We start from the raw sequence: 25,738 nt of genomic DNA, 5'->3' as shown, positions 1-25,738 counted from the left end.
AAATGTAATGAACTGGTGAAGGAACAAAAGATGACTTGTCTCATCCAGTATACTACAGAGTGCCAGGTTTTCCTGAGGTTTTGTTACCTCTATGGGAAAATTAAGACTGTCTTGGAGGAGGAAAAATCTGATCTTCTTTAGACTGTTTGGTTCCCTTTTCCTTCTATTCTAGGCTTGGGAGTCTAAGTATGGCTCCCCAAAAAAAGCCCCTGTGGCATGTACAGTAATTTATCCTCTTTCCTAATTGTAGGTTTGATCAGTAAACAAAGCCTGTTGGGTAATTTAAACTTCCTTTGACAATGCAATGTCTATGGTACTTGGGTTCTGTAAGAAAATAGAGTTTATTTTTGAATTACGCCCCATACACCAGTCCTGCATTTGTGTGCAGCGCTGGGAATTTGAAGAACAACATATTATTGGTCCTGCATGTCCCTGTGCATTCTTCTGTAGTTTGACTATGACTAGGAGGAGGTGATCCAGAAATGTTATTTTAACTGATCCCTAAAGTCTCCTGTTTGTAGGGATTGAGATTAATGTATCCAGAGCAGATGTTGGATTTAAAGGCATTGACTTCATCCTTAATTAATTAAATTAAGAAGGCAACCCTCAGACCATTTTCAGTGACCCACCAGGGTAATTAAAGAACGTCAAAGGAAACGGTTGTACAATCAGTGGCTGTATGTACAGCTGACCCTCATAGTAAATTAAGCAGTTCCCAGGTAGATGTGAAAACTGCTGAGGAACCTTGACTACCTACCACTAAGATCGGATCCTTATAAGGACTTATTTCTGTACAAAGACTTTTTTTTTTTCAGGACCAAAACCTCTGTTCTCAACAAGCACATCCAGAGATTTATGGAAACCCCTTAAAATCTACACAGACGAGTAAAAACGGCAATCATCTTGTGGAACTGTGCGTGAGTTCACTAATAGGTTATTATTACCAGCTGACTGTGTGATTAACTGCCTATGTTTAAGGAGGATATAGTCCATACTTCTATAAAAGTCAGAGATCCTGATTATGGAACTGGTTCCTATCAGCAGGGTGTAAAATCTTTTCTCAGAGGCAGTGGCAAAATCTTTTTACTTTATTCTTCATTTTCCTTTATATGTATGTATTTTTACACGTGTGTTTATTGTTGTTTGAATTAAAATATTTTATGCAATTGATTTATCGTATGTGTTTGCTTTGGAATAACTACTCACAGCGCTGGTACCATTTTCACATTTATCATTATCTTTCGGGGTCTGACAAACCCCTTCCAGCTGCAGCCTGTGACAGCAATCCGGGACTTACTTTTCTATTTCACTTGTTCCCAGGTAAACACTGTGAGGTCAATAATGGTTTAATTGGCAAGCACTAGAGAAGAATGGACAACAACGCGTAGACCAAGGCCATTAACAAGAAGATAATAGTGGTATTGTTACTGAAACAATTTGGAACATGTCACCAGTGTACATGATCTCTCACGCTGTATGTGCTCTCTATCAGAAACTGAGGAACTCAACACCAGAGGCGTAGCTAGGGTTTTCGGAGCCCAGGGCAAGATGGAAAATGCCCCCCCCCCAAAAAAAAAAAAAAAAGCCAGCAAAAGAAGCATGTGCGCGCGTGGGCGTGGCCACACACCAGAAGGGGTGTGACCATGCACCAGAAGGGGTGTGGCCACTGAAAATGGCCCACAGTGCCAGTTACATTGCCCCACAGTGCCAGATACAATGCCCCACAGTGCCAGATACGTTGCCCCACAGTGCCAGATACATTGCCCCACAGTGCCAGATACATTGCCCCACAGTGCCAGATACATTGCCCCACAGTGCCAGATACATTGCCCCACAGTGCCAGTTACATTGCCCCACAGTGCCAGTTACATTGCCCCACAGTGCCAGTTACATTGCCCCACAGTGTAAGTTACATGCCCCACAGTGCCAGATACATGCCCCACAGTGCCAGATATATGCCCCACAGTGCCAGTTACATGCCCCACTGTGCCAGATACATGCCCCACTGTGCCAGTTGCATGCCCCACTCAGTGCCAGATACATGCCCCACTGTGCCAGTTACATGCCCCACTCAGTGCCAGTTACATGACCCACTCAGTGCCAGATACATGCCCCACTGTGCCGCCCCCCCCACCCGGTCACTCACCGCTTGTTGATATGTGAGAGGAGGAGAGCGCAGCGCAGCGCCTCTCCTTCCCCTCACCGCTCCAGGTCTCCGGCGGCTGTCTGGCGCCGGTTCGCTAGCCAATCAGAGCTCGCAGACCGGCAGCCAATCAGGAGCCGGTCCGCAAGCTCTGATTGGCTATCGCCGCCGGAGACCGGACACAGCAGCGCTGCTAGTGCTGGCAGCGGCGGTGAGGGGAGGGAGAGACGCTGCGCTCTCCTCCCCTCACATTTTGGTGTGACGGGGCGAGTGGGGCATGATGTCCTGGCCGGCGGCGGCGCCCCCCTCTCCTGGGCCTCCCAAGGCGCCCAGGGCACGTGCCCCACTCGCCCTACCCTTGTTACGCCTCTGCTCAACACAAATATGTTGGTTCAAAATCCATAAGTAAATTAAATATGTTTTGGTTGTGCACGCTTATACCCCTTTCACACTGCCATTGCCGGATCCCACCCGGGAATTGGAAACGGGTCCTTCCCGGGTGGGATCTGGCATTGGCAGCTGCTGCAGGCTTTCCCGACCCGGCAATATGGAAGTGGATGCGGAGCTGGGAAATGAGCTCATCTCCCTATCAAGTAAACGGGTCCCGGGTTGCATCGACCCGGGAGCCCATTTACGCAGACACTGACCCGGTATTCAACCCGGGTATAACACTGCTTTATAACCGGGTTGAATTGCCGGGTCAGGCGACCCGGGATTTCGGCTATGCCCCTTTCACACCGCACGCCGACCAGTATCGACCCGGCAATATGCCGGGTCGATACCGGGTTATTTGTGTGGTGTGAAAGGGGTATTAAAGTGGTAGGGGTAAATTTAATTGTCTGCGACTTACAGTCATCGTCGAGTCTGCCCAATGTTTTAAAGGGGCAATCATTTAAAAGGCAAAACTAAGTTACCTTTTAAATTATTACCTCTTTAAAACACCGGACAGACTCATGAGGAAATTTCTGATGGCTGCAGGTTGCAGATTATTTACCCCATAAACTGAAAGAAATAGAATATAGTATCATAAATAACTGACGCTGTTGGAATTTTTTTATCTTTCTGTCAACAAAAATAGAACATACAGAGCTTCTACTTGGGAAGTTATGGGGGGTATGCATAGGCAAACGCAGGGGGGTTTCCGGTTGCCCGGAAACCCCACTTCTCTTGGCAAGTGGCTCAAATTATGACCACAATAGCAATGATGTATAATACAGTTACTAGTGCTGCCGCCACATCGTGCAGTTTAAGGGACAGAGGAGAACTGCTGCACATGCCCAGTGGTAGCAGCTTTATCTAACAAGTTTGCTGTGTATGTGTGGTCCAGATTAGTGCTCTGGACCTGGAGGGAGAATAAATAGCGTGGTGCGCGTAGCGCGCCACCGAGCCCGCAAGGGGCTCAATTGCGCTCGCCCAGCTGCCGGTATGCCGGCGGTTGGGATCCCGGTGCCGGTATGCTGTCCGCCAGGATCCCGGCCGCCAGCATACCATACTACACCCGCTACCAGGAATAAGAGACAGTTGCCTTACCATGAGGTGGGAGAATGTGTGCTTGGAAAATGCAGTACTGGTTCTATTAGGTTTGTGTATTTATTTATTATGGGATGTTTAACATTTTTTCTCTAACGTCCTAGTGGATGCTGGGAACTCCGAAAGGACCATGGGGAATAGCGGCTCCGCAGGAGACTGGGCACAACTAAAAGAAAGCTTTTAGACTACCTGGTGTGCACTGGCTCCTCCCACTATGACCCTCCTCCAAGCCTCAGTTAGATTTCAGTGCCCGGCCGAGCTGGATGCACACTAGGGGCTCTCCTGAGCTCCTAGAAAGAAAGTTTATTTTAGGTTTTTTATTTTACAGTGAGAACTGCTGGCAACAGGCTCACTGCATCGAGGGACTAAAGGGAGAAGAAGCGAACCTACCTGCTTGCAGCTAGCTTGGGCTTCTTAGGCTACTGGACACCATTAGCTCCAGAGGGATCGATCGCATGGAACTGGCCTTGGTGGTCTTAGGATACGGCCACTTTGAAGGTACCTGCTGATAAAAAGCAGGAGGCTATCCTGAAGTCTGTATTTACACACTCAGGTACTAGACTGAGAACTGCAGATAGTGCTGCTGCAGCGTGGTCTGTAACCCTGTCAAACAGGGATACTATTTTGCGAACATAAGACGTCGTCTTATATATGAGGGATGCACAGAGGGATATTTTGCCGGCTGGCATCCAGAATTAATGCAATGTCTATTCTGTCAGGAGGGTATTAGAGACCCGACACTGGACAGGTGATGCTGACTTTAAAAGGCACATAGAGCCTTATAAGGGTGAGGAATTGTTTGGGGATGGTCTCTGGGACCTCGTATCCACAGCAACAGCTGGGAAGAAATTTTTTTTACCTCAGATTTCCTCACAGCCTAAGAAAGCACTGTATTATCAGGTACAGTCCTTTCGGCTTCAAAAAAGCAAGCGGGTAAAAGGCGCTTCCTTTCTGCACAGAGACGAGGAAAGAGGGAAAAAGCTGCACCAGTCAGCCAGTTCCCAGAATCAAAATTCTTCCCCCGCTTCCTCTGAGTCCACCGCATGACGCGGGGGCTCCACAGGCGTAGCCAGGTACGGTGGGGGGCCGCCTCAAAAATTTCAGCGATCAGTGGGCTCGCTCACAGGTGGATCCCTGGATCCTTCAAGTAGTATCTCAGGGCTACAAGCTGGAATTCGAGGCGTCTCCCCCCCGCCGTTTCCTCAAATCTGCCTTGCCGACAACTCCCTCAGGCAGGGAGGGTGTGCTAGAGGCAATTCACAAGCTGTATTCCCAGCAGGTGATAGTCAAGGTGACCCTACTTCAACAAGGACGGGGTTACTATTACACACTGTTTGTGGTACCGAAACCGGACGGTTCGGTGAGACCCATTTTAAATTTGAAATCCTTGAACACATACATAAAAAAATTCAAGTTCAAGATGGAATCGCTCAGGGCGGTTATTGCAAGCCTGGAGGAGGGGGATTACATGGTATCCCTGGACACCAAGGAGGCTTACCTACATGTCCCCATTTACCATCCTCACCAGGAGTACCTCAGATTTGTGGTACAGAATTGCCATTACCAATTCCAAACACTGCCGTTTGGACTGTCCACGGCACCGAGGGTCTTTACCAAGGTAATGGCAGAAATGATGATACTCCTTCGAAAAAGGGAGTTTTAATTATCCCGTACCTGGACGATCTCCTTATAAAGGCGAGGTCCAAGGAGCAGTTGTTGGTCGGAGTAGCACTATCTCGGGAAGTGCTACAACAGCACGGATGGATTCTATACATTCCAAAGTCACAGCTGGTTCCTACCACACGCCTACTGTTCCTGGGGATGGTTCTGGACACAGAACAGAAAAAAGTGTTTCTCCCGCAGGAGAAAGCCAAGGAGCTGTCATCTTTAGTCAGAGACCTCCTGAAACAGGTATCGGTGCATCACTGCACACGAGTCCTGGGAAAAATGGTAGCTTCTTACGAAGCAAAATTCCATTCGGCAGGTTCCATGCAAGAACCTTTCAGTGGGACCTCTTGGACAAGTGGTCGGGATCGCATCTTCAGATGCATCGGCTGATAACCCTGTCTCCAAGGACCAGGGTATCTCTACTGTGGTGGCTGCAGAGTGCTCATCTTCAAGAGGGCCGCAGATTCGGCATACAGGACTGGGTCCTGGTAACCACGGATGCCAGCCTTCGAGGCTGGGGGGCAGTCACACAGGGAAGAAATTTCCAAGGACTTTGGTCAAGTCAGGAGTCGTCCCTACACATAAATATTCTGGAACTGAGGGCCATTTACAATGCCCTAAGTCTGGCAAGGCCTCTGCTTCAAAACAGCCGGTACTGATCCAATCAGACAACATCACGGCAGTCGCCCATGTAAACCGACAGGGCGGCACAAGTAGCAGGATGGCGATGGCAGAAGCCACAAGGATTCTCCGATGGGCGGAAAATCACGTCTTAGCACTGTCAGCAGTGTTCATTCCGGGAGTGGACAACTGGGAAGCAGACTTCCTCAGCAGACACGACCTACACCCGGGAGAGTGGGGACTTCATCCAGAAGTCTGCCAACTGTTGGTAAACCGTTGGGAAAGGCCACAGGTGGACATGATGGCGTCCCGCCTAAACAAAAAACTAGATATTGCGCCAGGTCAAGGGACCCTCAGGCAATAGCTGTGGACGTTCTAGTGACACCGTGGGTGTACCAGTCGGTTTATGTATTCCCTCCTCTGCCTCTCATACCAAAGGTACTGAGAATAATAAGAAAACGAGGAGTAAGAACGATACTCGTGGTTTCCGGATGGGCCAAGAAGAGCTTGGTACCCAGAACTTCAAGAAATGATATCAGAGGACCCATGGCCTCTACCGCTCAGACAGGATCTGCTACAGCAGGGGCCCTGTCCGTTCCAAGACTTACCGCGGCTGCGTTTGACGGCATGGCAGTTGAATTCCGGATCCTAAAGGAAAAGGGCATTCCAGAGGAAGTCATTCCTACGCTGATAAAAGCCAGGAAAGAAGTAACCGCAAACCATTATCACCGTATTTGGCGAAAATATGTTGCGTGGTGTGAGGCCAGGAAGGCCCCAACAGAGGAATTTCAGCTGGGTCGTTTTCTGCACTTCCTACAGTCAGGAGTGACTATGGGCCTAAACTTGGGTTCCATTAAGGTCCAGATTTCGGCTCTGTCGATTTTCTTCCAGAAAGAACTGGCTTCACTGCCTGGAGTTCAGACATTTATAAAGGGAGTGCTACATATTCAGCCCCCTTTTGTGCCTCCTGTGGCACATTGGGATCTCAACGTGGTGTTGAGTTTCCTAAAATCACATTGGTTTGAGCCACTTAAAACTGTGGATTTGAAATATCTCACGTGGAAAGTGGTCATGTTATTGGCCTTGGCTTCGGCCAGGCGTGTGTCAGAATGGGCGGCTTTGTCATGTAAAAGCCCTTATCTGATTTTCCATATGGATAGGGCAGAATTGAGGACTCGTCCCCAGTTTCTCCCTAAGGTTGTATCAGCTTTTCACTTGAACCAACCTATTGTAGTGCCTGCGGCTACTAGGGACTTGGAAGATTCCAAGTTACTGGACGTAGTCAGGACCTTAAAAAAATTATATTTCCAGGACGGCTGGAGTCAGGAAAACTGACTCGCTTTTTATCCTGTAGGCACCCAACAAAATAGGTGCTCCTGCTTCTAAGCAGACTATTGCTCGCTGAATTTGTAGCACAATTCAGCTGGAGCATTCTGCGGCTGGATTGCCGCATCCTAAATCAGTAAAAGCCCATTCCACGAGGAAAGTGGGCTCATCTTGGGCGGCTGCCCGAGGGGTCTCGGCTTTACAACTTTGCCGAGCTGCAACTTGGTCAGGGGCAAACACGTTTGCTAAATTCTACAAATTTGATACCCTGGCTGAGGAGGACCTTGAGTTCTCTCATTCGGTGCTGCAGAGTCATCCGCACTCTCCCGCCCGTTTGGGAGCTTTGGTATAATCCCCATGGTCCTTTCGGAGTTCCCAGCATCCACTAGGACGTTAGAGAAAATAAGATTTTACTCACCGGTAAATCTATTTCTCGTAGTCCGTAGTGGATGCTGGGCGCCCATCCCAAGTGCGGATTGTCTGCAATACTTGTATATAGTTATTGTTAACTAAAGGGTTATTGTTATGAGCCATCTGTTGAGAGGCTCAGTTATGTTTCATACTGTTAACTGGATATGGTATCACGAGTTATACGGTGTGATTGGTGTGGCTGGTATGAGTCTTACCCGGGATTCAAAATCCTTCCTTATTGTGTCAGCTCTTCCGGGCACAGTATCCTAACTGAGGCTTGGAGGAGGGTCATAGTGGGAGGAGCCAGTGCACACCAGGTAGCCTAAAAGCTTTCTTTTAGTTGTGCCCAGTCTCCTGCGGAGCCGATATTCCCCATGGTCCTTTCGGAGTTCCCAGCATCCACTACGGACTACGAGAAATAGATTTACCGGTGAGTAAAATCTTATTTTCTGACCACTTATTTATATTATTTAAATATGTTTGATACAACCTATACTATACAGTTTCCAGTATATAAAAAGACCAATGTTTAGGGTCGTTACTATGTTCTTCTAGCGCTCACCTAGACTCCCGCACTTACTCCATTGTTCCGCAGAGTGGAAAATTGTGGTTTGTATTTGGAAACCCCCCTCTAGAAATCCTGCGTTTGCCACTGGTATGTAATATATTACAATAAAGTGACATCAATGAGTATTTAAGCAGTGTAGAATTGAAGACAAACTTTAGGAATGTATGCTTTTTCTTTTTAACATACAGTAAGGGGGCCATTCTGACCTGATCGCACGCAGCAACTGTTTGCTGCCCATGCAATCAGGTAGACGCCGCCTATGGAGGAGTGTTTTTTTGCATAGCAAGGTTGTGTTCGCTTGTGCAGCCGTGCTATGCAAAAAAAGTTTTGTGCAAAAGTAGACTAGGGCTAGACATACTTACCTTGTGCGATCACTTCAGCGTGGCAGGTCCAGGAATTGACGTCAGACATCCGCCCTCCAAACGCCTCGACACGCCTGCGTTTGGATCTCCACGCCCCAAAAACGGTCAGTTGACGCCCAGATCCACCTTCCTCCTGCAACCGCTTTCTTCTTGGGAAGTTATGGGGGGTTATGCAAAGAAGCGCAGCGTGCGATCGGGGCGTAAACCCCCTATGTCCCTTTCTCAAGACTGCTCTGCTTTCTGGGACACTAAATAAAATTCTAAAGTATTTTGGACGTGAAATCATAATTCTCCAGAAACTACAGTTGCGTAAGCAGATGGAACTGGCAGACCAGCTGGCTGTCTCTTAAGATAAAGACAGCTGTTTTATATTCTTTCACATAACATTGCTTCTGCTGGGGGTAAAATGCTCACATACTGTACCTTCAAGCATAAAATGGGAAATCATATTTTATTACTGGTCGGTTATGTTAATTTCTGTTATATGGATGGGACATTGTGATGGTTTATGGCTTGGGTTATGAGAGCCACAACAACTTAGGAGGGCCAAGAGTTACAGAAATGTCAGCCTGATTCACTTTATCCTGGAAATACAGTATGTGTTTGCTTCATACATTAGCAATGACACGTTACATAACAATGGCACTGTTATTCATAAGAAAGTCAAATTTCTACAATCATCAAATTTTTGTGCTCACATTATTTTAGCTGAAATTCGGGGCAGACAAATATCTTCCATGAAAACTGAATCGAGTTAATGTTTCTGAGGGTGATCTATGAAAGTTAAAAGTAGAACTGCATTGCAAATGCAATATTTGATTTTCTGATGTGACGTGCATTCATTTTTTCATGTGCACTACTATTTATAGAGAAATGCGTTTTTTACAGACCAAGGTGTTGCATCTCCAAAGCCTGTTCCTTGCTGAATATCTATTAGGCACTCATATACAAAACAAACCTAAGGTTTTTTTTCGGAAAAGATTACAGGGGCATTCCTGTATAGCCCCAAATCCGGAGGTCAAGTGTCATACCTATACTTATAATGGAATGGAACCTTCTGGCTACATTTCTGCAGGAAAGCGTATCTCTAGAGGACCTTCAACCTGCAATAAATGATGAGCCAATGTCTTCTTACTGTATGTAATGATTAATATAAGAGTGTAAACCAACTAGTATTTTAGTTGAAAAATTTAAAAGTTGAAATTAATGAAGAGTGTAGTAGAAAAGTAGAAGTATACTGGTTGCAAGATATATATTGTTATACCCTGCACGTTTTCAGGTTATCTGACTGCAACAAGGTGTGTAATGAGAGCGGAGTCAGTGGAGCTCTTGCTGCAGGCATCTACTCTGGCCAGAAAGCAGTTTGCCTCTTTTTGCTGCAGGGCCAGCCAACAACCTTGCGGCTCTTCAGGGAGGCACAATCTCTGAGATGTGTCTTCTGCACATACGTGGGCCACCAATGTGTACTTCCTCACCGCACTGCTGAGGAAGAGGAGCATGAAGAGAAGCATGTGTGCTGTCTAAAGGTAAGTTTGAGAAGATCAGGGGGGGAAGTGACACAGTAGACTGGAGTGATAGGGAGCAGGAGGCTGAAGTGATGGGACATGAGAGTCTGGAGAGACATGGGGCGCTTGTGGCTGGAGTGACGGGGCAGGAGGCTGTAAAGACTTGGTGCAGGAGGCAAGAGAGACACAAGGGACAGGAGGCTTGAGTAAAACAGGTTAGGAGAATGGAAAGACGTGGCAGGAGGTTGGAGTGACGGGATAGGAGATTGGAGGGATAGAAGCAGGAAGCTGGAGAGATGCAGGAGATTGGAGGGGATACAGGGCAGGATGTGAAACGGGGCACAAATCTGCCTAAACCTCTCGTATGATGATGCATTGGTTATATTCCTACACAAACAGGTATCTTATAGACTATGTGATCTCCAACATGAATAGTGAATAAAGAATACTGAAGACAGTATCTGCCCAGGGTCCAGGGAGGATAATTTTCTTCAGAGGTTCCCCATGGCAAAGAAACTACCATATGGGTACAGTAAGGTGTATTTTTATTTAGTACACAGCAAAAACAGTATGATTATTATTATTTTTTAAGGGGGGTGCCAAAGGTACTTTTCACCCTGGGCTCGACTTGGCCTAGAACAACCATAGTTACTACCCATCCAGGACTGTTCTGTAGGCTTAGCAATCCGAGATGCCAGCCTCCTCTGCCCCATCCCACCGCCACCTGGTTCTAACCCTGCTCCCACTGGCTCCATCCCCCCTCCCTTGTACTCAGTCCCTTCTCTCCCTGGGCGGCTTTGTTCCACCTGCCAGTGCTAAGGTCCTTCAGATGGCTGATCTACTGAATGCAGCCGGGACTGCATAATGCATACAGTAGATCACCCATCAGACGTACCACAGCTTTGCAATGAGCAAACAACTCTTTCCTGTGCTTACTGGCTTAAACCTGATTAATACCAATAAGGGAGAACAGTTATTATTGGTGTCATTGTTGTCTCTAAGGTTTCTGTATATTTCCCTTGAAATAGCCCCACATTCTGGACACTCCCCTCCTGGTACACTGGGGGGGTATCATAGCACACACGTGCTTCGGGTGCCATGGCTACAGGCTATTCCCCTGTCCGCAACCCACAAAGCAAGGTGTAGATTGATTTTACAGAAGTGAGTGTGCACTTTGACAAGTGGTAGGCAGAGCTATAGCAGAGTTAGTCTTACACTATCAAGCTATTCAAACAACAGTGCCTTTTAGTCTATTGTAGTCTAATAGTATAGGTCATTGGTACGGCCTCATCTGGAATACTGTGTCCAGTTCTGGAGACCATATCTCCAGAAGGATATAAATACATTAGAGAGTGTACAAAGAAGGGCAACTAAAACGGTGCATGGCCTACATCACAAAACTTTCCCGGAAAGGCTAAAAGATTTTAACATGTATAGTTTGGAGGAGAGAAGGGAAAGGGGAGACATGATAGAAACTTTCAAATATTCCAAGGGTTTTAACAAAGTTCAGGAGGGAAACATTCTTCAAAGGAAGAGAAGTATTAGAACTCGAGGACATACGCTGAAACTGGAGGGAGGCAGGTTCAGGGAAAATTTAAGGAAAAATTACTTCACAGAAAGGGCAGTGGATAAGTGGAATGGCCTCCCATCAGAGGTGCTAGAGGCTAAGACTGTACAGCAATTTAAACATGCTTGGGATAGGCATATCAATATCCTTACAAAGAATTAAGGTTCAAAAAGGGTTGAGATTACCTAAAAGATAAAAAAAAGGGTGCCAAGTGGTTCTTATCTGCCGTCAAATTCTGTTTCTATAGTGATGATAAAGCAGTGTTAGAGAATGCTTTATTTCAATTGCAGGGAATAAAAAATGTAATAACAGCAATTTGGTGATAATCGTATTATTATTTAATTATCTTATCAATCTGTAGTCTCTTCAATGCCCAAACAGGAGGATTCTTCTCTGCTTCACCTTTATTTGTTTAGTTGCACATGGGTCTCACCACAAATCTCTCAGCAGCAAGAAAAACACCATATCCAGACAGTGAAATTAAGTTAAAAGCTAGGAGAGAATGGAACATGAGACTGTAAACCAATTTTGTAAGATGGAAAGACGCCTTCTAACCCATTTACTTGCTCATCATAACCAATAAAGCTTTTTAATTCTTGCATTTGGTTTTCATTTCTATAAAAGAAGTCAGATGGTTTACAAACATATACTGTATTCCTATGACAAATAAGGCTAATCTCAATCATCAAGTATAAAGCTTGGTCTGAATAGGAAACCCGCAAAGTATACAAAAGAGATAGGTCACTCAGAGTAACATGGTAATAAATGATGTCCCCTGTTACACTATAGAGATCTCACAGCCAAAGCACTGTATACCACAATTTTGTCATCAGAATTGCTATGGTGTCGCAGGGGTATATTTCTGAAAGGACATTTAGTAAGGTGCTCATGTTCTTTTACAGTCATTATTTCCTGAATGAAACATGGGGTGGCCAGGCAGGTATGAGACGGGACTCGGGAGCATACAAATAAAATGTTCGGTGGGGATGTACTCAAACTGTCAACATTCATAATGTACCATCACAACTGAAAAGCTTAAATGAATGAAGATTGTGGTAGTAAAGTGAAAGTATAATGGACAAACGCAAAATATATATTGTTACACCTAGCATTTTTGGGTTATCCACAACCCACAAAGCAAGGTGAAGATTGATTTTACAGAAGTGAGTGTGTACTTTGACAAGCAGTAAACAGTGATATAGCAGATGCTGAGTTAGCCTACACCATCAAGTCATTAGGACTCTATTTTTACTAAATCAGTTCTAGATGATGCTTTATTTCAACTCCAGCAGCAGAGGGTTAGGGTTAGGCTATGGGAGATGAGGTTAGGGTTCGGCACTAGGAGAAGGGTTAGGGAGAAGGGTTAGGCACACTCAAGGTTACAAAGTGATGCTGGATCTGCCAGAAGTCATTATTACCTGACCACCAGACCCGGAAGACATCGCTGGAGCTGCCGTACTATGTAAGTCACCTCTAGACAGGGCCGGACTGGGACTAAAAATAGGCCCTGGCATTTTTGAAGCACACAGGCCCACCTTTGTGACTCCTCCCCTTACTATTCCTGACTCCTCCCACTTATTAGTCTATGCTCTTACAAATATAATTAATATTCTAACAACATACAAGCGTACATCATTTTCTATTAAAATACACACAACCTGTGGTTGAAGTGGAAATTTTTAAGTGGGGGTATGTAAATGTGAAGTTTGTAAATAAGCGCGCGCTGAAGGCGCGCGCGCCCCGGAAAAGGGGGCGTGGCCACTCAAAAGGGGGCGTGTCCTTCAGTGTAGTTTATCACACCATACACCCCTTATACGCATTATGCACCACAATAGTAGGACCCCTTATACTATCTAGTACTGGTGCCTCTTTCACATTATACCACACAGTATGAGCCAAAATTCACATTATAGCACCCGGTATGAGCCGAAATTTACATTATATGCCCCCAATAGTGCAGTGCCAGATCCACAATTGCCCCCACAATGCCAGGTATACAAATGCCCCCACAGTGCCAGGTATACAAATGCCCCCACAGTGTCAGGTATACAAATGCCCCCATAGTGCCAGGTAAACAATTGCCCCCACAGTGCCAGGTATACAAATGCCCCCACAGTGCCAGGTAAACAATTGCCCCCACAGTGCCAGGTATACAATTGCCCCCACAGTGCCAGGTATACAAATGCCCCCACAGTGTCAGGTATACAAATGCCCCCACAGTGCCAGGTAAACAATTGCCCCCACAGTGCCAGGTATACAATTTCCCCCACAGTGCCAGGTATACAAATGCCCCCACAGTGCCAGGTAAACAATTGCCCCCACAGTGCCAGGTATACAATTGCCCCCACAGTGCCAGGTATACAATTGCCCCCACAGTGCCAGGTATACAATTGCCCCCACAGTGCCAGGTAAACAATTGCCCCCACAGTGCCAGGTATACAAATGCCCCACAGTGCCAGCCAATTGCCCCCACAGTGCCAGATATACAATTGTCCCCACAGCAGCCAGTGCTGCAGCTACTTACCGCTGCTGCACTGCTGCTGCTGCTGCTGCTGCTCCTCCGGGCTGTGAGGGACGGGGGTGAATCAGGAGAGCAGAGCGCCCGCCAGCGCGGCTGTGTCTGGTGCTGCGGCGGCTTCGTTCAAACCAGCCGCCGGTTCGTGAGCCAATCAGAGCTCGCGGACCGGCGGCTTCTGATTGGCTGCCGGACCGCGAGCTCTGATTGGCTCACGAACCGGCGGCTGGTTTGAACGAAGCCGCCGCAGCACCAGACACAGCCGCGCTGGCGGGAGCTCTGCTCTCCTCTCCTGACAGCTGAGACATGCTGCCGCCGGACTGAGCGGCAGCGTGTCTCAGTGACCGCTGGACCGGCCCAAGTGGCCATCGGCCCTTCTGGCATTTGCCAGAAGTGCCAGATAGCCAGTCCGGCCCTGCCTCTAGACCTCCATGTACACATTGTTGACATTCTAATCATGTTGACATTTCACAAGTGTCAATAAGATGAATGTCGACATGATCAATGTCAACATTACAACATTAAAAGCATATGAACATGCAGCCAGTATTGACATTCATGATGATGAATGTCGACAAAATATACTAAGAACCTAAGAATGTGTGTGTGTGTGGGCATTGTGTGTATAAGTGCCATTTTTGTGGGCATTTCATGTAAGCGGCACTACTACTATGGGCATTACATATAAGTGGCGCTACTGCTATGGGCATTATGTGTTTTAGGGATGCTACTACTATGGACATTATGGGGGTGATTCCGAGTTGTTCGCTCGCTAGCTGCTTTTAGCAGCATTGCACACGCTAAGCCGCCGCCCTCTGGGAGTGTATCTAAGCTTAGCAGAATTGCGAACGAAAGATTAGCAGAATTGCGAATAGAAATTTCTTAGCAGTTTCTGAGTAGCTTGAGACTTACTCACAAATAGCGATCAGTTCAGGCCATTTCGTTCCTGGTTTGACATCACACACACGCCCAGCGTTCGGCCAGCCACTCCCCCATTTCTCCAGACACTCCCGCGTTTTTCCCTGACACGCCTGCATTTTTCCGCACACTCCCAGAAAACGTCCAGTTTCCGCCCAGAAACACCCACTTCCTGTCAATCACACTCCGATCACTTCAACGATGAAAAATCTTCGTTCGGGCGTGAGTAAATCTACTAAGTTTTGTGTTAAAATACTAACCGCATGCGCATGGTTTGCCTTAATCGCTCCGTTGCTAAAATCGGCAACGAGCGAACAACTCGGAATGACCCCCTATGTGTTTAATCTACTGATGTGCACCGGACATTTTTCGGGTTTTGTGTTTTGGATTCGGTTCCGCGGCCATGCTTGGATTCGGACGCGTTTTGGCAAAACCTCCCTGAAATTTTTTTCTCGGATTCGGGTGTGTTTTGGATTCGGGTGTTTTTTTCAAAAATCCCTCAAAAACAGCTTAAATCATAGAATTTAGGGGTCATTTTGATCCTATAGTATTATAACCTCAATAACCATAATTTCCACTCATTTTCAGTCTATTCTGAACACCTCACACCTCACAATATTATTTTTAGTCCTAAAATTTGCACCAAGGTCGCTGGATGACTAAGCTAAGCGACCCAAGTGGCCGGCACAAACACCTGGCCCATCTAGGAGTGGCACTGCAGTATCAGACAGGATGGCACTTAAAAAAAATTGGCCCCAAACATCACATGATGCAAAGATAAATTAAAGAAAAAAGAGGTGCAAGATGGAATTGTCCTTGGAAACTCCCACCCACCCTTATGTTGTATAAACAGGACATGCACACTTTAACAAACCCATCATTTCAGCGACAGGGTCTGCCACACGACTGTGACTGAAATGACTGGTTGGTTTGGGCCCCCACCAAAAAAGAAGCAATCAATCTCTCCTTGCACAAACTGGCTCTACAGAGGCAAAATGTCCACCTCCTCCTCATCGTCCGATTCCTCACCCCTTTCACTGTGTACATCCCCCTCCTCACAGATTATTAATTCGTCCCCACTGGAATCCACCATCTCAGGTCCCTGTGTACATTCTGGAGGCAATTGCTGGTGAATGTCTCCACGGAGGAATTGATTATAATTCATTTTGATGAACATCATCTTCTCCACATTTTCTGGAAGTAACCTCGTACGCCGATTGCTGACAAGGTGAGCGGCTGCACTAAACACTCTTTCGGAGTACACACTAAAGCCAGTTTGTGCAAGGGCCTCCAAATTGCCTCTTTTTCCTGCCAGTATACGTACGGACTGTCTGACGTGCCTACTTGGATGCAGTCACTCATATAATCCTCCACCATTCTTTCAATGGTGACAGAATCATATGCAGTGACAGTAGACGACATGGCGGAAAATGTTGTGTGTGGAGCCGCACTAGTCAAATAATTTTCTTAGAGTACCACATTGAATATTACAATGAAAAATACCAATATACATACAGTTATCAAGTGAATCTTAAACTGCTAATGATTGGCGGTGCTCCCAGGAATTTTGTAGGTTATACTACAATTGGAAAAAGCAAGAGAAAAAGACAAAAAAACCTTTTTTGAGAGCACTCATTTGTTATGATAGAAATAATGTATATAATATTAAAACATAACCTTTAATTAAACCTTGAATAAAAAAACTTTTGGACAAAGAATTGGGGCTCGTGTGTGGTGTTATCTGTTAGTATAAATCTTATTTAACCTTTGTAACAAATGAGGTATAAGATAGTTGAGAAGGTGAAAATATCAGAGGGATGGTGAAGGATACCAAATGGTTTCTTAGGATCCAGGGTATCCAGAAAAATCACTGTACATGCCTAAATTAAGGGATATCTAGGTTAGAACAATGTGGGCTTTGTCAGAATAGAGCTCAAGAGGTATGTAAGAAGGATGGAGCAAGGAATGCAATGAGGCTTCCCTTAGTGAGAAGGGAGGCGGGGGGATTTTGGACAGGGGCCCACTACACCTGGTATTCTCAGGAGGTTTCCCGTCCTAGTACTGACCAGGCCATGCCTGCTTAGCTTCCGAGATCGGACAGGATCGGGCGTATTCAGGGTAGTATGGTAGTGGGCCGATGATGGTGGGAAAAAGAAGAACACTTCTATTTTTTGTACTCTAATAAAACGATACCAAGATGGTCTGAAATGGTTTTTCCAGATAAGAGAGTGTGTGGCGATTTGTGGGATGAGGGCAAGTTTTTCCTTAAAAAATGGCCCACTGCACCTGGTATTCTCAGGAGGTTCTCCTTCCTAATACTGACCAGGCCATATCTGCTTAGCTTCCGAGATCGGACAAGATCGGGCGTATTCAGGGTAGTATGGCCGTGGGCCTTTCATAAAGGAGAAGGAGAGGTCACACTCTGCTTACTGTACTTAACATAAATCAGGACTAAATGGTCCGAAATGGTATTTCCAGAAAGGAGTGTGGGGAGAAATGAAGAAGTATAGACAGAAAAAGGGAAGGGGGGAGAAAGAATTGATGCAAAAGAGAGGTGTTGATTGTGTAAGTCTCCAAATTGGAGATCTAATAATAATTAATAAATAATCATGGGGAAAATACTCCCAAAAAAATACACAGACTCGCTGTGTGATGTTGTGGGAGATGTACTGACAAAAAATTATAAAGTGTGATCACTGAAAAAATATATAAAGTTAGATGGCTGAAATGTGCTCTTCAAATGCAGGGTTGCTTGCTTACTGGGGGAGACCCACAGGGTGGATATAGAGCTCAAGGCTGGCTCATAAAATGTGTTAGAACACACAAATGTATACTGTTATTTGCTCCATGGAAACAGAAAACGATTAATGACTGGAAAAAAAAATATGTTTAGAGCTCAAGGCTGGCTCACAACAGATACATTAAGTCTTATTTCATCCTCTTGAGGACTGCCATAACATTGGAAAATAATAAATAATTTGCACTCAAATGCTGCTGATAATACAAGACATGCAAATATATACATTAGTGTAAGGGAAAAATAACATAACCGTGATTGATATCCATTTGTTGCATGAGCGGGGAGGTAATGAAATATGGACTGTAAATAGTCCTATACCACAAATAGTGCTTCTGTTGCTATGCAATAATGCAACAGGAGCAATTGGTTTAGGGGGAGAGAGTGGATAATCAAGTCCTGGTGGTTAAGTGTGTTACCGCAGCCGCAATATGTGCGGTCAGTGTTGTCCAGGAATCCCCCGGCGTTCGCCCGCTAGCAGTGATGAGCGCGGCCGCCCGCTTCCAGACTGGGCGTGGCCGCGATGACGTCACCGAAGGACGTCTCTCGACGTACGTTTCACCTAGATAGGCTTGGTCACGAGAGCCTCTCTGGAGGTTATGTTTTAATACTATATACATTATTTCTATCATAACAAATGAGTGCTCCCAAAAAAGTTTTTTTTGTCTTTTTCTCTTGCTTTTTCCAATTACAGTAGACGACATGTCAGTAATCGTTGGCAGGTCCTTCAGTCCGGACCAGATGTCAGCACTCGCTCCAGACTGCCCTGCATCACCGCCAGCGGGTGGGCTCGGAATTCTTAGCCTTTTCCTCGCAGCCCCAGTTGCGGGAGAATGTGAAGGAGGAGCTGTCTGCGGGTCACGTTCCGCTTGACTTGACAAGTGTCTCACCAGCAGGTCTTTGCACCTCTGCAGACTTGTCTCTGCCGGAAAATAAGAATTTACTTACCGATAATTCTATTTCTCGTAGTCCGTAGTGGATGCTGGGGACTCCGTCAGGACCATGGGGTTTAGCGGCTCCGCAGGAGACAGGGCACAATAATAAAAGCTTTAGGATCAGGTGGTGTGCACTGGCTCCTCCCCCTATGACCCTCCTCCAAGCCTCAGTTAGGATACTGTGCCCGGACGAGCGTGCATAATAAGGAAGGATATTGAATCCCGGGTAAGACTCATACCAGCCACACCAATCACACCGTACAACCTGTGATCTGAACCCAGTTAACAGTATGATAACAACGAAGGAGCCTCTGAAAAGATGGCTCACAACAAGAATAACCCGATTTTTGTAACAATAACTATGTACAAGTATTGCAGACAATCCGCACTTGGGATGGGCGCCCAGCATCCACTACGGACTACGAGAAATAGAATTATCGGTAAGTAAATTCTTATTTTCTCTAACGTCCTAAGTGGATGCTGGGGACTCCGTCAGGACCATGGGGATTATACCAAAGCTCCCAAACGGGCGGGAGAGTGCGGATGACTCTGCAGCACCGAATGAGAGAACTCCAGGTCCTCCTCAGTCAGGGTGTGCCCCTGACCAAGTAGCAGCTCGGCAAAGTTGTAAAGCCGAGACCCCTCGGGCAGCCGCCCAAGATGAGCCCACTTCCTTGTGGAATGGGCTTTTACTGATTTTGGCTGTGGCAAGCCTGCCACAGAATGTGCAAGCTGAATTGTACTACAAATCCAGCGAGCAATCGTCTGCTTAGAAGCAGGAACACCCATCTTGTTGGGTGCATACAGGCTAAACAGCGAGTCAGATTTTCTGACTCCAGTCGTCCTGGAAACATATATTTTCAGGGCCCTGACAACGTCAAGTAACTTGGAGTCCTCCAAGTCCCTAGTAGCCGCAGGTACCACAATAGGTTGGTTCATGTGAAAAACAGAAAACACCTGAAGGAGAAATTGAGGACGAGTCCTCAATTCTGCCCTGTCAGAATGAAAAATTAAGTAAGGGCTTTTATATGATAAAGCCGCCCATTCTGACACACGCCTGGCTGAAGTCAGGGCTAATAGAATCTTCACCTTCCATGTGAAATATTTTAATTCCACAGTGGTGAGTGGATCAAACCAATGTGACTTTAGGAAACTCAAAACAACATTGAGATCCCAAGGTGCCACTGGGGGCACAAAAGGAGGCTGTATATGCAGTACCCCTTTTACAAACGTCTGAACTTCAGGCACTGAAGCCAGTTCTTTCTGGAAGAAATTCGACAGGGTCGAAATTTGAACCTTAATGGACCCTAATTTTAGGCCCATAGACAGTCCTGTTTTCAGGAAATGTAGGAACGACCCAGTTGGAATTCCTCTGTAGGGACCTTCTTGGCCTCACACCACGCAACATATTTTCGCCAAATGCGGTGAAAATGTTTTGCGGTTACATCCTTCCTGGCTTCGACCAGGGTAGGGATGACTTCATCTGGAATGCCCTTTCAGGATCCGGCGTTCAACTGCCATGCCGTCAAACGCAGCCGCAGTAAGTCTTGGAACAGACAAGGCCCCTGCTGGAGCAGGTCCTTTCTTAAAGGTAGAGGCCACGGTTCTTCCGTGAGCATCTCTTGAAGTTCCGGGTACCAAGTCCTTCTTGACCCATCCGGAACCACGAGTATCGTTCTTACTCATCTCCTTCTTATGATTCTCAGTACTTTTGGTATGAGATGCATAGGAGGGAACACATACCCTGACTGGTACACCCACAGTGTTACCAGAGCGTCCACCGCTATTGCCTGAGGGTCCCTTGACCTGGCGCAATATTTGTCTAGTTTTTTGTTCAGGCGGGACGCCAACATGTCCACCTTTGGTTTTTCCCAACGGTTTACAATCATGTGGAAGACTTCCCGCTGAAGTCCCCACTCTCCCGGGTGGAGGTTATGCCTGCTGAGGAAGTCTGCTTCCCAGTTTTCCACTCCCGGAATTAACACTGCTGAGAGTGTTATCACATGATTTTTCGCCCAGCGAAGAATCCTTGCAGTTTCTGCCATTTCCCTCCTGCTTCATGTGCCGCCCTGTCTGTTTACGTGGGCGACTGCCGTGATGTTGTCCCACTGGATCAATACCGGCTGACCTTGAAGCAGAGGTCTTGCTAAGCTTAGAGCCTTGTAAATTGCCCTTAGCTCCAGTATATTTATGTGGAGAGAAGTCTCCAGACTTGATCACACTCCCTGGAAATTTTTTCCTTGTGTGACTGCTCCCCAGCCACTCAGGCTGGCATCCGTGGTCACCAGGACCCAGTCCTGAATGTCGAATCTGCGGCCCTTTCATAGATGAGCACTCTGCAGCCACCGCAGAAGAAAACACCCTTGTCCTTGGAGACAGGGTTATCCGCTGATGCATCTGAAGATGCGATCCGGACCATTTTCCCAGCAGATTCCACTGAAAGGTTCTTGCGTGAAATCTACCGAATGGGATCGCTTTGTAAGAAACCACCATTTTTCACAGGACCCTTGTGCAATGATGCACTGATACTTTTCCTGGTTTTAGGAGGTTCCTGACTAGCTCGGATAACTCCCTGGCCTTCTTCTCCGGGAGAAAACATCCTTTTCTGGACTGTGTCCAGAATCATTCCTAGGAACATTAGACGTGTCATCGGAAAAAGCTGCAATTTTGGAATATTTAGAATCCACTCGTGCTGTCGTAGAACTACTTGAGATAGTGCTACTCCGACCGCCAACTGTTCTCTGGACCTTGCCCTTATCAGGAAAGCGTCCATCTTTCTTTTAGGAAGAATCATCATTTCGGCCATTACCATGGTAAAGACCCGGGGTGCCGTGGACAATCCAAACGGCAGCGTCTGAACTGATAGTGACAGTTCTGTACCACGAACCTGAGATACCCTTGGTGAGAAGGGCAAAATTTGGACATGTAGGTAAGCGTCCCTGATATCCAGTGACACCATATCGTCCTGGTTCGCTATCACTGCTCTGAGTGACTCCATCTTGATTTGAACCCTTGTATGTAATTGTTCAAATCTTTTAGATCTCACCGAGCCGTTTGGCTTCAGTACCACAATATAGTGTGGAATAATACCCCTTCCCTTGTTGTAGGAGGGGTACTTTGATTATCACCTGCTGGGAATACAGCCTGTGAATTTTTTTTTTTTTCCAATACTGCCTCCCTGTCGGAGGGAGACGTTGGTAAAGCAGACTTCAGGAACTTGTGAGGGGAAGATGTCTCGAATTTCCAATGTACACCTGGGATACTACGTGTAGGATCCAGGAGTCCACTTGCGAGTGAGCCCACTGCGTGCTGAAACTCTTGAGATGACCCCCCACCGCACCTGAGTCCGCTTGTATGGCCCCAGCGTCATGCTGCGGACTTGGCAGAAGCTGTGGAGGACTTCTGTTCCTGGGAATGGGCTGCCTGCTGCAGTCTTCTTCCCTTTCCTCTAACCCTGGGCAGATATGACTGGCCTTTTGCCCGCCTGCCTTTATGGGTACGAAAGGACTGAGACTGAAAAGACTGTGTCCTTTTCTGCTGAGATGTGACTTGGGGTAACAAAAGTGGATTTTCCAGCTGTTGCCATGGCCACCAGGTCCGATGGACCGCCCCTTTATACGGCAATACTTCCATGTGCCGTCTGGAATCTGCATCACCTGACCACTGTCATGTCTATAAACATCGTCTGGCAGATATGGACATCACATCTACTCTTGATGCCAGAATGCGCATCTCGCATATATAGAAATGCATCCTTAAAATGCTCTATAGTCAATAAAATATTGTTCCTGTCAAGGGTATCAATATTTTCAGTCAGGAAATCCGACCAAGCCCCCCCAGCGCTGCACATCCAGGCTGAGGCGATTGCTGGTCGTAGTATAACACCAGTATGTGTGTATATACTTTTTAGGATATTTTTCAGCTTCCTATCAGCTGGCTCTTTGAGGGCGGCCGTATCTGGAGACGGTAACGCCACTTGTTTTTATAAGCGTGTGAGCGCCTTATCCACTCTAAGGTGTGTTTTCCAACTCGCCCTCACTTCTGGCGGGAAAGGGTATACCTCCAATAATTTTCTATCGGAGGAAACCCACGTATCATCACACACTTTAATTTATCTGATTCAGGAAAAACTACAAGTAGATTATTCCCACCCTACATAATACCCTTATTTGTGGTACTTGTAGTATCAGAAATATGTAACACCTCCTTCATTGCCCTTAACATGTAACGTGTGGCCCTAAAGGAAAATACGTTTGTTTCTTCACCGTCGACACTGAAGTCAGTGTCCGTGTCTGTGTCTATGTCGACCAACTGAGGTAAATGGGCGTTTTTACAAGCCCCTGACGGTGTCTGAGACGCCTGGACAGGTACTAATTTGTTTGCCGGCCGTCTCATGTCGTCAACCGACCTTGCATCGTGTTGACATTATCACGTAATTCCTAAATAAGCCATCCATTCCGGTGTCGACTCCCTAGAGAGTGACATCACCAATACAGGCAATTTGCTCCGCCTCCTCACCAACATCGTCCTCCTACATGTCGACACACACGTACCGACACACAGCACACACACAGGGAATGCTCTGATAGAGGACAGGACCCCACTAGCCCTTTGGGGAGACAGAGGGAGAGTTTGCCAGCACACACCAAAAACGCTATAATTATACAGGGACAACCCCTTATACAAGTGTTTTCCCTTATAGCATTTTCACATATGTAATCATATCGCCAAATAAGTGCCCCCCCTCTCTGTTTTAACCCTGTTTCTGTAGTGCAGTGCAGGGGAGAGCCTGGGAGCCTTCCTCACAGCAGAGCTGAGCAGGAAAATGGCGCCGTGTGCTGAGGAGAATAGGCCCCGCCCCCTAAAACGGCGGGCTTTTCTCCCGGAGTTTGTGAGATCTGGCAGGGGTTAAATACATCCATATAGCCTCAAGGGCTATATGTGATGTATTTTAGCCATAAAAAAGGTATAATACATTGCTGCCCAGGGCGCCCCCCCCAGCGCCCTGCACCCTCAGTGACCGCTGGTATGAAGTGTGCTGACAACAATGGCGCACAGCTGCAGTGCTGTGCGCTACCTTATGAAGACTGAAAGTCTTCTGCCGCCTGTTTCTGGACCTCTGGACCTCTTCAACTTCGGCATCTGCAAGGGGGGTCGGTGGCACGGCTCCGGGACGAACCCCAGGGTGAGACTTGTGTTCCGACTCCCTCTGAAACTAATGGTGTCCAGTAGCCTAAGAAGCAAATCCATCCTGCACGCAGGTGAGTTCACTTCTCTCCCCTAAGTCCCTCGTAGCAGTGAGCCTGTTGCCAGCAGGACTCACTGAAAATAAAAAACCTAACTTAAACTTTTATTCTAAGCAGCTCAGGAGAGCCACCTAGATTGCACCCTTCTCGGCCGGGCACAAAAATCTAACTGAGGCTTGGAGGAGGGTCATAGGGGGAGGAGCCAGTGCACACCACCTGATCCTAAAGCTTTTATTATTGTGCCCTGTCTCCTGCGGAGCCGCTAAACCCCATGGTCCTGACGGAGTCCCCAGCATCCACTTAGGACGTTAGAGAAAGAGAGATACAACGTAGGCTTTAAACCTAGGATCGAGCACGGTGGCCAAAATGTAGTGCTCTGATTTCAACAGATTGACCACCCGTGAGTCCTGGTTAAGCGAATTAAGGGCTCAATCCACAAGTCCCACATGCCTAGCGGAAATCGCTCCGTTTTAGCTCCTCCTTCAATCTCTCCAGCTTCTTCTGCAAAAGCCTGATGAGGGGAATGACCTGACTCAGGCTGGCAGTGTCTGAACTGACTTCACATGTGGCAAGTTCAAAGGGTTGCAGAACCTTGCACAACGTTGAAATCATTCTCCACTGCGCTTGAGTCAGGTGCATTCCCCCTCCTTTGCCTATATTGTAGGGAGATGTATAGGCTTGAACGGCCTTTTGCTGCTCCTCCATCCTCTGAAGCATATAGAGGGTTGAATTCCACCTCGTTACCACCTCTTGCTTCAGATGATGGCAGGGCAGGTTCAGGAGTGTTTGCTGGTGCTCCAGTCTTCGGCACGCGGTGGCTGAATGCCAAAAGTGGCCCGCAATTCTTCGGGCCACCGACAGCATCTCTGCAAAACATGGGACGTGCTGGAATTTGCCCACATGTAATGCAAGCACAATATTGGTGGCGTTGTCTGATGCCACAAATCCCCAGGAGAGTCCAATTGGGGTAAGCCATTCTGCGATGATGTTCCTCAGTTTCCGTAAGAGGTTGTCAGCTGTGTGCCTCTTATGGAAAGCGGTGATACAAAGCGTAGCCTGCCTAGGAACGAGTTGGCGTTTGCGAGATGCTGCTACTGGTGCCGCCGCCGCTGTTCTTGCAGCGGGAGGCAATACATTTACCCAGTGGGCTGTCACATTCATATAGTCCTGAGTCTGCCCTGCTCCACTTGTCCACATGTCCGTGGTTAAGTGGACATTGGGTACAACTGCATTTTTTAGGACACTGGTGACTCTTTTTCTGACGTCTGTGTACGTTCTCGGTATCGCCTGCCTAGAGAAATGGAACCTAGATGGTATTTGGTACTGGGGACACAGTACCTCAATCAATTCTCTAATTCCCTGTGAATTAACGGTGGATACCGGACACACGTTTAACACCACCGCAGCTGCCAAGACCTAAGTTATCCGCTTTGCAACAGGATGACTGCTGTGATATTTCATCTTCCTCGCAAAGGACTGTTGGACAGTTAATTGCTTACTGGAAGTAATACAAGTGGTCTTCCGACTTCCCCTCTGGGATGACGATCGACTCCCAGCAGCAACAACAGCAGCGCCAGCAGCAGTAGGCATTACACTCAAGGATGCATCGGAGGAATCCCAGGCAGG

The 25,738-nt window shown here is 46.9% G+C and overlaps 2 pseudogenes; both read right to left on the bottom strand.

Annotated features, from left to right (window-relative positions):
- Window positions 1-17,151: 17,151 nt before the first annotated feature.
- On the bottom strand, window positions 17,152-17,269 carry LOC134945984 (5S ribosomal RNA; annotated as a pseudogene).
- Window positions 17,270-17,408: 139 nt separating this feature from the next.
- On the bottom strand, window positions 17,409-17,526 carry LOC134946076 (5S ribosomal RNA; annotated as a pseudogene).
- Window positions 17,527-25,738: the final 8,212 nt, after the last annotated feature.

This window comes from Pseudophryne corroboree, chromosome 7, assembly GCF_028390025.1.
Source record: "Pseudophryne corroboree isolate aPseCor3 chromosome 7, aPseCor3.hap2, whole genome shotgun sequence".
Taxonomy (NCBI): Eukaryota; Metazoa; Chordata; class Amphibia; order Anura; family Myobatrachidae; genus Pseudophryne; species Pseudophryne corroboree.
This window is presented reverse-complemented; position numbering and strand designations above follow the sequence as displayed.